Source organism: Sinocyclocheilus grahami, unplaced genomic scaffold (assembly GCF_001515645.1).
Source record: "Sinocyclocheilus grahami isolate Dianchi unplaced genomic scaffold, SAMN03320097.WGS_v1.1 scaffold684.1, whole genome shotgun sequence".
Taxonomy (NCBI): domain Eukaryota; kingdom Metazoa; phylum Chordata; class Actinopteri; order Cypriniformes; family Cyprinidae; genus Sinocyclocheilus; species Sinocyclocheilus grahami.
Window position 1 is genome coordinate 398,524 of NW_015505863.1, and position 12,121 is coordinate 410,644.

The window sequence follows — 12,121 nt, forward strand, 5'->3', positions numbered from 1 at the left end:
AGCTGTTCTCTTGCAACAAATTGGCTCCATTCACTTCTATTGTAAGTGCTTCTGTAACCTATTTTAGCATAATTTGAGGTAAGGCCACAAATGTCGTCTGAGTTTAACTTGTATTAAACTCATGATTATTCCTTTAATTTTAATGATGGTTTCCATTTGTAGGATGAATATTGTACTATTTACTTTACCCTCCAGCCTAGATCCTAGTGTTCTCGTCAGATCAGTGTAGCAGCAACAATAGAGCGTGTTCTGTCTGAGGTCACATAGTGGAAAGAACAAAACGGTAGCTCCTGAGAACCAGAACACTGTAGTCATGTAAGAAAGACTTTTATTAAAACTCTCTGGAACATGGATCAGTTGAACTGGGCACCTTCACGTCACTAATATCAGTGACCTAGTTTTGGATAAAGCAATATATCCAAACCTTATCAAGATCTGTTTTCTTTTGAAGTGCCACCCATTCAATTAACTATAGTTTAGTGTGTCATTGTAGTCTTTTCACCCTCAGTCCAGAAAGTCAGAAGCATGTACATGATAAGCGAGAGAGGGAATGTAACCATACACACCCTGTCATGTTCCAAGAAAACCACTTTGTTGATACTGAGAAATAATAAAGTTCTTCCAGGGCAATGCACATTGCACATCCATTCTGTGCCTGAACGATGACCAGTAACTGGCCAGGCTTTCTGACAGCAGTTTGTTTCTTATTCTAACTGTGTGCCATTACAAATGTGACTGAGAATGATACTTAGATGATTGTTTTCTCTAAATGGATTAATGACATGACAAAGAAAATTATTTTCAATATTTTAAAATTCAGTGTTGGGGAAAGTTACTTTTAAAAGTAATGCATTACAATATTGCGTTACTCCATAAAAAAGTAACTAATTATGCTACTTAGTTACTTTTTATGTAAAGTAATGTGTTACGTTACTTTTGCGTTACTTTTTAAATCTGGACAGGGCTTGCTTGTTTGTTTTTAAAATAAAAAAGTTCTATTTTTGGCAAATATAAAAGCCTTTTCACACCAAAAGTGAAATTAATAAGCCTCTGGCTGAAGGAAATGTAAATTTACGTCCGTACAGTAGAATGCAGAAGAAGAAATTTCAGCAATAAAAGAAAGACACACTAGAGTAATGGTTTGTCTAGAGTAATTTGTGCTTATTAGTACGGTTGAACTGAATCATCGAAGGTCAGAAGCAAAGACACTGGTTAATAGAATGGGATTAAATACATAAAGTATGTTTGTGTTGTTTAACATTTAATTATTGCAGTTATTGCAATTATATACTGATGAATTAATGCATATTCATATTTATTTTGAACTACAGTAACATCTGATTTCTCTCAACATGGGGACAGGAGAGCTGTCAATCAATAAATTGGAGAAAAAAAGTAACTTGCGTTACTTATTTGAAAAATTAACTCAGATATTCTCTTGTAAATTAAAAAGTAATGCGTTACTTTACTAGTTACTTGAAAAAGTAATCTGATTACGTAACTCGCGTTACTTGTAATGCGTTACCCCCAACACTGTTAAAATTCTAATTGGCCACAGAAATGTGCTCCATATAATTTTGAAACAAAACTGATACCATTTTCAATAAATCACAAATGTTTACATTTTATGACCTAAACGAACCAAACTCAAATGATCTGGTATTTTGAGAGACTTCTTTCCCCTGACACACAGTCATGAGGGTCTGCTGATTGTTTCTCTAGCATGTGTCTTTGTTGGTCACATGTAATCACATTTTTGATTACAAATATTAATAAGCAATGAAGTAGTTATGTTAAAATATTTGTGTCCAGGAAAAATAATAAAACATTATGACAATATGTTATATCTATTAATTTATATGTATAATCTCCCTTGACATTTGTTGGTTCACAATCAGATTATTGTTATTGATAATGCTTGATTTTGAAAGCGGGCATGACTCAGTGCCAGTTTGGCTGAAACAGTGAACTCACTACTGCACTGATAGTGTCTTTGGTAAACAAAACCACCTGTTATTTTGTTTAATACTCTCCTTATCGCATTCTTCTCGTCATCAACCTTGAGACTCAGTCATGCAGTTCTTGGTCTAACCGGCATAACGTAATGTTTACACCAGCTGGTGCCAGCTTCATTTTCTCATCTTTTTAAAATTTAAAAAAAAAGCTATTTTACAGTAATTTGCGTCAGATTTACAGATACTGAGTTTGATTGTTAATTCATGACTATATCATTTTGAATGTTCCTTTTTTATGTTAACTAACTGAATGCTTCTGTCTCCAAATGTGACTTTGTTTATAATCTAAAGCCTTGCGTATTAACAGAAACTGTAATGCACTCATGTTTCAGTCATGTAGCCTATTGTTATACGTCGGTGTGTCAAAAGTAGGAACACATTCAATTGAACCCCCACCGCAGTTTTACTCAGCATAACATTCATTACTTCACCAATAAACAGACCCAGATGTCTTGCAATCTGTCCACGCAGAAGGCTATATAGAGCTATAATATATTATAATATACATTTTGTATTAATATAATGTACGATCTCCAGCATCCTCGCGAACCTACAGAGGACAAGCAGTTTTGAAGTATACGATTGCTATGGGAGATGCTATGGGAATGCATGTATTCTAAACACAGCTAACTTAAAACACAGCTAAAATGCCTGACAAAACTTGTCCAATTATTATTTTAATATTTAATATTAATTACATCATAGTTTTATAGTTATAAATTAACAACAAGCTACAGTTAGGATGTATGGCAGCGAACGGTAGTTCTTTAGTGCCATCTAGTGGTAAAATGAAGTGTCAGGAGTTCTGAATGCTCTATTTTACTAATAAAATAATAATTGTAGGCCTATATTCATTTGTTTTGTTGACACGTTCTTACCAAGAGTTTATAGACGTCGTTGCTGATGTCTTGTGTGAACATCCACTGCAAATATACAACGCGATGCAAGCATAGGAAAGTAGGCTAGCTATGTTAGAAATAACCAGTGAATTCTATTTAAGCATGTGATTTACCTCGTTGTGTTTTGTATGTTTGTTGCGTAAATTATAACCATAACACTATAGTTTACGAGGAATTCCAGCCCATCGCCTTAATGTTAGGATTGTTAGGACTTGTGTTAGGAATTGCTTCGGATGTGTTATAGAATGTGTTAGGACTTGTTTAGAATGTGTTAGGACTTGTTTAGAATGTGTTAGGACTGGTTTAGAATTCGTTTTTTATATTTGTGGAAACACACACACGTATACAAACTTCTATGCACTATATACACATATTTGCCTTATTTGCTTCCTTATTTATATAATGTGCTCTGTGTAATTTTCAGACAAATGATTTCTCGACTTGCATGACTCTCTGCATGTGGGCAAACATAAGTTTTAGTGTGTACATACATGAACCAACTGCTTGAGACCACAGGGTGGTGTGTGCCCCGGCTCAGCTGCTGTGTCTCATACTCACAGAGTCATCCAACACCAGACACATGGTCCCTCAGAGCAGCTGTATCTGAGCTGATCCATATGGGGAGAAAGTGACCAGAGATCTATAAGCACCACACAGCTGTCCCTCTCTAGGCCAAGAGACAGACCTTTGACCTTCAGAAGGAATAAAGAAAACAAATCTCTTTCAGCATCTTTGTCTGCATTTTTCTGTATTTCAAAATGATAATATTTCCAGCATTAGATAGGGGAGAGCGGGGTGAGTTGAGCCAGTTTTTACTTACGGTGTGTTTAAAGCGAGCACACAACAGTAATGGGTCCAAATTAAATATGTACATACATTTCAGAATGTGGTGCATCCTTGGGAATAATCATTTTGGATCTTTAAAAAAAAAAAAAGTGGCCTCTTGACCCAACTTGCCCCAGGGGGGGGGAAAGGGAGCCTAGGAGAACGTTAGCACATGACAGAAATGGGTCCAATTTAAATATGTACATACATTTCAGAATGTGGTGCATCCTTGGGAATAATCATTTTGGATCTTTAAAAAAAAAAAAGTGGTCTCTTGACTCAACTTGCCCCCAGGGTGGGGTAAAGTGAGCCTAGGAGAGGGTAAGTTGAGCCACATGGAGTTAAACTGTGCCATTGATTATGCGGAAGTAAAACTGAACATTTTCACCTAATGTTAAATCAAAGGAAGAGAAATAAAAGACTTCTTAAAATCTATGTGAGCCTTGTGAAGAACTGACCATCCATCCAGGGAGTTTCCCCACCTGTGGCTCAAGATGCTGGGTTAGGCTCCAGCTCCCCGCAACCCTAATAAAACAAAGAGGTTTGGATAATAGAATGGAATTAGATGGATGGATGGATGACTTCTTAAATGTTTTATTTAAAGATACAGTTCACAACCTTGAGGTCATTTTTAAAATTATTTTAAGAAATTCAGAACAAAAAAGTTCAAACTGAAGAATTAAAAAAACAAAAAACAGACTGCAATTAACCTTACATAACTGGCCTAATAGTACTCAACATCCCATTATAAATGTTGCAGGGAAAAACTATTTCATAAAAACTTCAATGGCCAATTTTCATAAACAAGGCCTATTTAAAATACAAATCAAGTTCAAAACAAAGAACAAAATAATTTTTTTTATTTATATATGTTAATTATATATAATGTAGAATTACAGTAAAATAATTCTCTATAATCATAAGAAGGGGTGAGCCACTTACCCCAGGACTTTCAGCTCAAATGAACCCACTCCTACCATTTTAACAAACTATCATCTAGCAGTTTAGAGTTAACATCATGCTAACAGTTTAGACTCATATGATAACTTCCTAAAGCACAAACACGTGTGACATTTTTTCAGATTTGTCTGTAATTGTTCAGACACAAGAAGCAAGTCTTCAACATACACAATTCACTTTGAACAGCAAAAAACTTTTTTTTAACTTAAATGTAGTTACCAATTATTCCACGTGATTCTCTCCATCACAGGGTTAGTTAAATGATTAACTCTTCATATAATTGAGGTCATATCACCAATTATCACCAACATATTACCAAAGGATGTGTAGAAACATGGGGTGGCTCAACTTCCCCACAGGCACAAATCACCCCACTCCCCCCTATTTATATTTAATTGATCAAAAGGGACAGTGAAAACATTTATAATATTACAAAACATTTCTATTTTAAATAAAGACCAAGACCGCAAGTGTGGGTATTTGGACAAGGCATTCGTCTGCCATTCTCCCTCTGTCTGCACAGTGTGTGTGAACGCACTGTCTGCGCGAAGCGGGCGCGCAGAGGTATGCAGATACTTACGTTGACAGGCAGGTAAGAAAGTCAATTAAAACGCTCGAACCTCGAGCGTTTTGATTGGACGAACATTTCTTGGTCCCATGCCTTTCACAGAATATATAAATACAGACAAATACATTTAGACCACTTAACTTAATGATTGCTATGGGGATGTGAAGAGACTTTCAACCAGCATAACATAAAATGTTTCTGAAGACAATCACCTTTTGCACCTTTTTCTTAACTTTCTGTTCATCAAAGAATCCTGAAAAAACGTTTCCACAAAATATTAAGCAGCAAAAACAGTATTATTGATAATAATAAGAACCATTATTAATAACTGAGCACTAGTATTAATTTAGCATCAAATCAGTATATTAGAATTATTTCTGAAGGATCATGTGACACTGAAAATTCAGCTTTGCATCACATGAATACATTATATTTGAATATAAATTCAAATAGAAAATAGTTATTTCAGATTGTAATAATATTTCACAATATGACTGTTTTTAGTGTATTTTTAATCAAATAAATGGAGGCATGGTGAGCAGAGACTTTGTTCAGCAACATTACAAAAACATAATTATTTATTATAACTGGTAGAACTTTTTTGAACTTTTGACTGGTAGTGTATAAACTTTAGAATAATTTATACATATATTATATAACTGTTCAATATATAATTCTAGAATGGTTCTTTCTACAGGTGCATCTCAATAAATTAGAATGTTGTGGAAAAGTTAATTTATTTCAGTAATTCAACTCAAATTGGGAAACTCGTGTATTAAATAAATTCAATGCACACAGACTGAAGTAGTTTAAGTCTTTGGTTCTTTTAATTGTGATGATTTTGGCTCACATTTAACAAAAACCCACCAATTCACTATCAACAAATTAGAATACTTCATAAGACCAATAAAAAAAACATTTTTAGTGAATTGTTGGCCTTCTGGAAAGTATGTTCATTTACTGTACATGTACTCAATACTTGGTAGGGGCTTCTTTTGCTTTAATTACTGCCTCAATTCGGCGTGGCATGGAGGTGATCAGTTTGTGGCACTGCTGAGATGGTATGGAAGCCCAGGTTTCTTTGACAGTGGCCTTCAGCTCATCTGCATTTTTTGGTTGATTCACAAAAAGTATTTTTCTATTCTTACCACCAGATGGACCCAGAGATACACAAATGTAAGGTCTCTGTGCTAAACGATGCACAAGCACCACAAAACATTTTCCAGAAATAATGTATAGAACATGTGGACAGGATTTACGCTAAAGTCTTTTTCATTGCAAGTTAAATCTTTCTTGATACCATTGCCCTTTATGATTCAAAGCCCTTTCAAATTCTGATATTGAAAGCCTAAATCTGAGAAAAAACTGTCTAGTTGAGCCATGGTTGTGTGTGTGTGTGTTGGGGGAATATAATTTGTTTGTTGTTACTCAGCTGGTGCATCATCTGTACTGAGATCCTCTTCACCATCCCCATATCAAGGGTATCATTTACTGTTTATGAAACAGAATCAATTAGCACAACATGCCTTTGGTCTTCAAATGACAGGTGTGGGTGAAGCCCTTGGGAACCATCTATGTGAAAGCATAGCCAGTAGAGGGAAACGAGATGGCAGAGTGAATAAGGTGATGGACTCTCTAATCTGTTGAGCACTGAATGGGATTGGTTAGCTTTATTCACTGAAAATCTTGAGCTTGCACCTTCACACTGACACAAAACACTCATCATTTATCATCCTGGAACATGCTTCTCGTGTACAAGCACAAACCCCAGCAATATAATCTGCTTTGTGGACAGCTGGTCCAACTGAATAATAGCAACCCTCACTTTTAGTCACAATTAACGAGTTGAATTGAGAAGAGACTGTTTATTCATAACCTTTGAATAACCCCACAAAAGCCCTGGGGCTGCGTTAAGAGATTTGTCCTCACATTTGCAGCAAAATCACCCCTTTCCTCTCCTTCCTCTCGCTCTCCTTCAAGCAGACTGTGCTCGATGTGCCGCAGCTGTGCTCAGCAGAGCAAAGCAATGTTCACCCTTTTTAAAGTCCACTTCCCACATGAACCCGCCTCCACTCCTGCACCTCTTCATCCTTACAACATCAAACATCGTCATTGAGAGGGTCGTCTGCAGCGCATCTTAAAAGGTGATTTATATCCCTTAAACTCCTAAAGCAACAACTTCATACACTGCGAGTCCACGAATCACCTTTCATTGCCAGCGGTAGTCTATAAAAGAAGTGGCATGTGAAACCAGGCTTAATATAACTAACATAGAAACCACCTGTACCTGGAGCAACTGCAGGATATATGGCCCATGAAATCAGATGGTGTATTTATTGTGGTATTTATGCATTTATCCATTGGTTTGACAGTGGCTGCCCCTCTTCTGTCCACTTTTGTTGAGAATGTAACTTTATCCTGTAAATGAGATTGTTTTAAGGCCCAAAATAAGTTCATAAGTTCATTATGGGAGTTTAAAGTGTTTGGTCATCATCACAGAATAATAAAAGAACCATAAGAATAGATAAAAGATTAAAGTTATAAATAAAACAAACCGACAACAGACATCAATAAAGAGTGCTGAATAGAAATAAACTTTCACAAACGAAGCAGTAAGCAGTGAAGTGCCTATTAACCGTCAGCTCTCCGCGCAAATATTTCAATTGCTTATTTCAGCTAAACCTATAAAAAAGAATGGAATAGGTTTTCATGCTCGAAGGATTGGGTTCCGGCACAATTACTCTGAAACAATTTCATCACAGTAAGTGTTTCATGGACATCCAAATAACCATATTTATTTGTGCAACTGTTGTAGTACAATACAATAAGATATTTTGGTAACCACATGTTGGTAACCAAACTGTTTTGGTTACCATTGACTTCCATTGTATGGACAAAATTCTCATGAGACATTTCTCAAAATATTCTTTTGTGTTCTGGAGAAGATTTTTAAGACAAAATTAATTTTAGCTTGAACCTCAAAAAGCAAAAATCTGGGTTACTTTAAGGAACTTGACAGATTGGCCCCATTAACAATGAAAGTTAATGGTGCCAGTCAGTAAATGTTAAAATACTGTCTGTTTCAATAGTACAGCATTATGTAAAAAATATGCATTAATTTTTACTGTGAAAAAATGCTTTTCGCTATGACAACATAATAAAACTAAAGTTATAAGTGCCCTAGATTTTTAAAAAAGAAAACAAAGGATGAAAGTATTCAAAAGTATTTTATATGGTAATCACATTATGCCACAAATGCCTTAACTTGTACTGAACCTGGAATGTTCTGTTAACTCCTGTTCTAGTCTATTTTGTACTTGTCACTCAGCATTAAAACTCTCCTGACCTTATACTGCCAAAACAGACCATCTGAAATAGCCAACAGGTGTGAAATACACAGCGTTCTGCTGCTTAAACTAATCTAGGGCAGCACTGACGTGCAAGTCAGTCTGCGCCAAAAAGCTTCGTTTAAATCTCAAAAGAGCCAATAGAACATCCATCCTTGGAAACCGTGGAGAGCTTTCATAAGAGCCAGTTGTCATGGCAACTGTGTACTAATGGAAGTCATGACAAAGGGATTGCACATACCGCCCAGGTCTGACAGAGTCACAGGCAAGCGGCTGTGAATGTGAGAGGACAAAAGCGGAGCGTAGATGGTGAAGAGGCTGGTTTTGTGCAAGACATGTGTGACTGTGTCAAAGTCTGGATGTTTTTGTAACACTATTGAACACCCAGCTGTGTACAGATGGGGTCTATAGTGACAGAAAGGAGACAAGAGTGCACGAGAGAGCGTCTGCATCGCAGGGTGTCAGAAGGTGTGTTCAGTTATGTAAACGCGCTGTGGATGTGAAGGAGGTTTACATAAGTGCTGTAGTGCAAAGCTCCATTACAATGCTGCCTTGTGCCTGATAAATCACACCATGTTCCCCCTGCTTATGAGATGCATACTGTCTCTCTTCGTCTTCTGTCAGCTGGAGTAACGGCAGTGATTTGCCTGCAGTAACTCAGATGTCTCTTTCCCAACTGTGCCTGAAGAGTATAAGGTAGAGGAGAAACAGTCTACATTTGTTGGGAAACGACTTGTGACTGGCTCGAAGGAGAAAATATCTCACCTGCAAATCTCTCCAGGGGTTCAGTCTGGCTCCCTGGTCACCTGACTTTTCTTGCTCCCCATGGCAACGTTTTCAGTCAGAACATGGGGTTATAGACACATACCTTGGTTAAATAAAGGTTAAAAAAATACTACTCTCAAATCTGAATCTGAAATGGAAGCTTAAAACACAAGAAAGTGCTTTATAATCTCTATGCAGTGTTTTTTCTTTTGCAAGCACTTTTTCTATGAATTTGGTATCCCATTCCTTATTAATCATAAAAGTAATATATATTAACCATTTTTAATTACCCGTGACCCTATAGGACAGGGGTGTCCAAACCTGTTCCTGGAGGGCCACTCCAGAGTTTAGCTCCAACCTTACTTAAACACACCTGAACCAACTTATCGAGGTCTTCAGACTCACTCGGTGCATCTGAAATCATGTACTGTCTGAGTAGGTACTACATTTGAATTTGAACTTACTTTGTGACCATTTAAAAAGTGTGTTCTATATAGTATGAATAAGAAATTGGGACATAAAACCAGATATTGTCTTATTATTGTGAGATACAGGGGTCTATAGTTACCATTAGAGAAAGTGTAACCATCAACTTGGAACACGTGTGCCTTGATAACCAATCACATTACAGCCTTGACGTCATTGAATTTCAATCAGAGTTGTGCGACAGTCAGTTGCCACTTACAGATACTATAGAAATCAATGAGAAGTGGCATAAACTAAATCCTACCTGTCACAAAAAGTCTGTGACTTCTCTTATAAAACAGAATTTTTTTGGTGTAAACTCTAAAAATAGCTCAATCCAAAACGTTGAAGATTAGCCAATAGGCTGTCGATTCATTAAATGATAAGCTGTTTCCTCACAAAAGCGGTTTATTCAACGTAGTGAAGCTTCTCCCCCATTGACATCCATTTAAAAAAAAGGCCTCTGGTCTCTTAGGTTGCATACCGCTAAAGCGGCATTATCCATTACACTTTTTTGGGTAAAGGTTGCAGGCTTGCCTTCCAGTGGCTTTGGTACTACATCCGCTATTGTTGTGATTCACATGACCTACCAGCGTCAGTTGCATTGCTTCACTGTCATTCATAACTCAGCTCCCTTGGCCTCATGGGATAGTAAAGTGTCTATTGGGTGCACACTTACGAATATTCCATACTTTTCATTTTTCAAATACTATGAATTCGGACATACTACTCTTTTGGCATACTGTTTTTTGCATACTATATAGTAGGAAAGTATTCGATTTCAGACGCAGCTACTAGAAACCTCTAGGCAAGTGTGTTGCAGCTGGTTGGAGTTAAAAACTGCAGGACGTTACACCTCCAGGTACAGGTTTGGCACCCCTGCTATAAGCTGTCTGGAAAGTGGATGAATGGGTGTGTCACAAATCCGGTCCATGAACTTCCATCTGCTAGCCATCAGAGGTCACCCTTTCCAATTTCATTGACTCTCGCACTACACACTGTTGCACATCACCCTGGACTACATATCCCATCATTCATTGCACTGATTGCACTCAGCACAGATTGCACACAGCTGTTAACACTGATTGCACCCAGCTGTTTCATATCACTCCCTCACTATTTAACCCCTAGGACTATTCTTGTGTCTTGCCCGCCATATACCTGTTTGCCACTGTTTGACCCTGCCTGTTTTATGACCACGTCTCTGTCTTCTCCAAAATAAAAGCTTGCATATGGATGCGCACGTCTCACGTCTTGTCAGCCCCGTAACAGGGTGGATCTTTTTAATTATTTACTAATTTAATGATTAAAAAACATACTATTCAGCGGTATTTCATTTTGAGTTGAAACCTATTATAGCATAAATTTCCCACAATTTAACTCACATTGCAGGGTAACGATTTTGTTTTTTCATGTATTTCACTGGAATAAAACTTTGATATTTGTGTTGCTAGCATTTGAGCTACAGTGTAATAATAAACAATAATAAAAAAAATTATAATCTTATTCCTTTTCCCAAAACACACAAATTGCAGATGTTTACGGAATTCATCAATCTTAACCATTCAAACAATTATTTTATCTATATTATGGCATTTTTTTAAATATTTGTTTTATTTTATTCAGTTGGGAAATGTAATGTTTATTCCTAGAAAAGTACAAAACCACACAAATTAGAGGTTTCAACTGTATAAAACACCTTGTTTAAAGGGTCATTTGTTAATTTCGTACTGTATGTGAAAATACCTTCAAGACGTGATGGATGAGGTGTTTGTTCTGACAGTGTATTTTGCGGTCAGCTATAAGGTCCTTTGGTTGCGCAAACTGCCTTTGGCTAATACACTTACACAGATACATCTGTTCCAAGAAAATACCCACAGGGATACTGTGTGGCAACATCACAAACACAAGGTCCCAAGAGTTTTACCTTTGTTTCCCCAAGAGAGCCTTATGGTCTTTTGGCAATATGTTCAGGGACTGAGGAAGAGAGAGAGGGAGAGACACCCTGATATCCAATTCTAATCTCCCTGGAGTTCACATTATTTTACATTTCCAAAGAATAACAACACAAATATTGCCATCACATAAATCATAGTTGGGTTTGGTTAGTTTGGATTAGGTAAACTTGCATGACGGATAAAATTAGGGGAATAAATTAGTGTTGTACAGGATGCTTCTGTTTCAAAAAGTTGCTTTCTGTGCCTTTCAATCCTGATCATTTATAAGCACAGCTAACTTGAATGGTGGCAGGAAAAGGCCACCCTTTTTAAAGAAAGA

General features: G+C 36.8%; 1 long non-coding RNA gene across 1 annotated transcript; it reads right to left on the reverse strand.

The window, feature by feature from the left end:
* Positions 1 to 3,476: 3,476 nt before the first annotated feature.
* On the reverse strand, positions 3,477 to 4,866 carry LOC107559411 (uncharacterized). Its single transcript, XR_001605620.1, has 3 exons — positions 4,682 to 4,866; positions 4,198 to 4,264; positions 3,477 to 3,606 (listed from the first exon to the last, which is right to left on the reverse strand). It is a non-coding gene; the product is annotated as an uncharacterized lncRNA (long non-coding RNA).
* Between the last annotated feature and the right edge of the window lie 7,255 nt (positions 4,867 to 12,121).